This window comes from Macrotis lagotis, chromosome 3 (assembly GCF_037893015.1).
Source record: "Macrotis lagotis isolate mMagLag1 chromosome 3, bilby.v1.9.chrom.fasta, whole genome shotgun sequence".
Taxonomy (NCBI): domain Eukaryota; kingdom Metazoa; phylum Chordata; class Mammalia; order Peramelemorphia; family Peramelidae; genus Macrotis; species Macrotis lagotis.
The window spans coordinates 288,664,561-288,668,558 of record NC_133660.1 but is presented as its reverse complement, the minus strand read 5'-3'; the positions used below and the strand labels follow the sequence as shown (position 1 = coordinate 288,668,558).

Sequence of the window (3,998 nt, the reverse complement as noted above, 5' to 3'; positions counted from 1 at the left end):
TTCCCCTGGAAGAACATGTTCAGTTTTGTTGGATAGTTGGTTCTCCATTATATTCCAAACTCTTTTGGCTTTCGAAATATTAGATTCCAAGCACAATGAGATCTTAATGTGGATGCTGCTATGTCCTGGGTAATCCTGACTATAGCACCACAATATTTGAATTGTTTTGTTCTAGCTGCTTGGAGTAGTTCCTCTATGATTTGAGAGTTCTGGAACTTGGCTATAATATTCCTGAGGGTTATTTTTTGAGGATCTCTTTATGGGGCAAATTGGTGGATTTTGTCAATTTTTATTTTGTCCTCTGCTTCCAGTATATCAAGACAATTTTCCTGTAGGAATTCTTTTAAAATGAAGTCAAGGATCTTTTTCCTGTTCATGACTTTCAGGTAGCCCAATATTTTTAAGTGGTCTTTTCTAAAGCTGTTTTCTCCAACTTTTTTAGTTGCATGCCCAATTCATTGAATTCTTCTTTCTCTATTTTATTCAGATAAACATTTAAAACATATAAAATTTCCCATAAAAACAACTTTCCCTGAATTCTTTAAATTTTGGTGTGATATCTAATTTCTGTCATTGTCTTAGAAGAAAGTATTGATTATTTCTATGATTTGCTCTTTTATCCAATCATTACTTATATTATTTATTATCCAATTAATTTTAGGATTATGCTTCCATGGCCCTTTATTACATGTAATTTTTATTGTTTCATGTTATGAAATGCCTGCATTTATTGTTTTTACATTTCTGTATTTAAATGTGAGGCTTTTGTTTCATAGTACAAGGTCAATTTTGGTATATGTTCCATGTACCATGGAAAAATTATATATTCCTTTCTATCCCTATACAATTTTTGCCAGAAGTCTAGCATATCTAAGTTAATTGATTAATTAATCTATAAGAAAATTTTCCTTAAATTCACTTTATCACGACATCTATGAACACTTCTCTCCTTTGTTCCATGAAACCACACTTCTCGGAAGTCATTAAAACAAAAAATTATAGTCAATTTCTACCACACTCTCTTTTCAAGCATCCTCTAGAGACACTTAATCCATAGTATCATGCAAAGTAAAATAAAATCATGATCTATCTTTTCCATCCACTTAAAGTACATCCTCTCCAAAGTTCTAAAATCCTCATTAACTAAAGTATGGACTATGCTCCTTCCCTTTGTCCCCATAGTAACTAAACCATTTAACTAAACCATTAACTAAAGCATCAAGTAAAGCAAGATGACTTCATGATTTCATTATGTACAGAAGCTGTGAGTACACTCTCTCCCTGATTCCAAATAGAAATACAATCCTCATAAAAATCATCACTACATGATCCATTTGTACTGATTCTTTCTAACTCCAATCTTTTGATTGACTTAAAAATTAAAAAAAACATTAACAGATTTTTGTGTAGTGGAGGGGAGATATATTGGACTGAAACATAACTGACTAGACTAAATGTTCTCTAAAATTCTGGAAATTGAACTGGAAAAAATATAGACAATTAATTAATTTCTACTACATAAGATCCGGGAGAACATTTGTTTATTTTTTTTTTGTTTTTTTTTATAGGTGCCAATTTTAAATACTTTATTTTCCAGGACAAATAATTGCATTTCCACTTTTTTTACAGTACTGATAAAGTGCAATGTTGTTCACTTCTCCCTCTGCAAACATTCAAGTATTCAGAATGCCCAGATTTATACAGTAGCTTAAATGTTACTTTTAAACTGGCTACTGCCTTAGCTAAAATTTGAGTCCTTCAATTTTTGGAAAGTTGTGTGGAATGCGCTTTCTTCTGCTTTGTTTAATCAACTTCTTCAATGGTGGGTCCAGAAGAAGCACCTCCGGATAGGGCTGCTCCACCCCCTGGGAAACCACCAGGCATTCCTCCTGGCATGCCTCCTGGCATTCCCCCTGCACTCTGGTACAGCTTAGTAATAATGGGGTTGCAGACCTTCTCCAATTCTTTTTGCTGATGCTCAAATTCTTCCTTCTCAGCCATCTGGTTCTTATCCAGCCAGTTGATTATTTCATTGCATTTGTCAAGAAACTTCTGTTTGTCTTCATCACCAATTTTCCCTTGCATTTTTTCATCCTCTATGGTAGACTTCATTTTGAAAGCATAAGATTCAAGGGAATTTTTGGAGGACACCTTGTCTCTCTGCTTCTCATCCTCAGTCTTGTATTTCTCAGTTTCCTGAACCTTTGCTCAGATGACCTTTGTCATTGGTGATGGTGATCTTGTTCTCCTTGCCTGTGCTCTTATCCACAGCAGAAACATTGAGAATGCCATTTGCATCAATGTCAAATGTCACTTCAATTTGAGGAACACCCCTGGGTGCTGGAGGAATTCCTGTGAGCTCAAACTTGCCAAGCAGGTTGTTATCCTTTTTCATGGCTCTTTCACCTTCATAAACCTGAATAAGCACACCAGGCTGGTTGTCCGAATAGGTGGTGAAGGTCTGTGTCTGCTTGGTGTCAATGGTGGTATTACGTTTGATCAGAACTGTCATCACACCACCAGCAGTTTCAATTCCAAGGGAAAGAGGAGTGACATCCAAAAGCAACAAGTCCTGCACATTCTCAGACTTATCTCCTGACAGAATGGCAGCCTGGACAGCTGCACCATAAGCAACAGCCTCATCAGGATTGATAATCTTGTTGAGCTCCTTGCCATTGAAGAAGTCTTGCAGAAGCTTCTGGATTTTGGGAATGCGAGTGGAACCACCCACCAGGACGATGTCATGAACCTGTGATTTATCTAGCTTAGCATCTCTTAATGCCTTTTCCACAGGGTCCAGGGTGCCACGGAAAAGATCAGCATTCAGCTCCTCAAACAGGCTTGGGTGATTGATGTGCAGAAGTTGATACCTTCATAGAGGGAGTCAATCGCAATACTGGCCTGGGTACTGGAAGAGAGGGTATGTTTTGCACGTTCACAAGCAGTGCAGAGACAGCAAACAGCCCTCTTGTTCTCACTGATGTCTTTCTTGTGCTTTTGCTTGAACTCGGCAAAGAAATGGTTGACCATGAGGTTGTCAAAGTCTTCTCCACCCAAGTGGGTGTCCCCAGCTGTGGACTTGACCTCAAAGATGCCATCTTCAATGGTAAGAATGGAGACATCAAAAGTACCACCTCCAAGGTCAAAGATCAACACATTTCTCTGGGCACCAACTTTTTTGTCCAAGCCATAAGCAATAGCAGCAGCAGTTGGCTCATTGATGATACGGAGCACATTGAGACCAGCGATGGTTCCAGCATCTTTGGTGGCCTGACACTGGGAATTGTTGAAATAGGCAGGTACTGTGACCACAGCATTCGTGACAGTCTTCCCAAGGTAAGCTTCAGCAATTTCTTTCATCTTAGTTAAGACCTTTGAAGATACTTCTTCTGGGTAGAAACTTTTGGTCTCCCCTTTATACTCCACTTGGCCCTTAGGTCTGCCTGCATCATTCACCACCGTGAAAGGCCAATGCTTCATGTCTGACTGCACAACTGCATCATCGAATCTTCGACCAATCAGACGTTTGGCATCAAACACCATGTTGGTGGGGTTCATTGCAACTTGATTCTTTGCGGCATCACCAGTTAAACGTTCTGTGTCAGTGAAGGCAACGTAGCTTGGGGTGGTCCTGTTTCCTTGGTCATTGGCAATGATCTCCACTTTCCCATGTTGGAAAACTCCCACACAGGAGTAAGTGGTGCCGAGATCAATGCAAACTGCGGGTCCCTTCGACATGGTTACTGGGGAGTCGGAGGTCGTCACTGACCGCACTGGAGGAGGAAAAGGGCTGCTGCTGCGCTGAATAGACCAAACATTTGTTTATTATTCACTGAAAGCATCTCATTTTTAAACGAAGTCAAGTGAGCATGATAAATGATTTTTTCAAAGATAAAAAATCTACTTGAGGCTGAATTGGAGGTGATAAGTAACTTTTTATTCTGAGTGAGTCAACCCTTGTGTTGGATCTAAATAGAGTGACCCTAGTAATCTGCTAT

At 39.1% G+C, this 3,998-nt stretch overlaps 1 pseudogene; it reads right to left on the bottom strand.

Annotated features, from left to right (window-relative positions):
- Positions 1 to 1,572: 1,572 nt before the first annotated feature.
- Positions 1,573 to 3,791, bottom strand: LOC141516653 (heat shock cognate 71 kDa protein pseudogene; annotated as a pseudogene).
- Between the last annotated feature and the right edge of the window lie 207 nt (positions 3,792 to 3,998).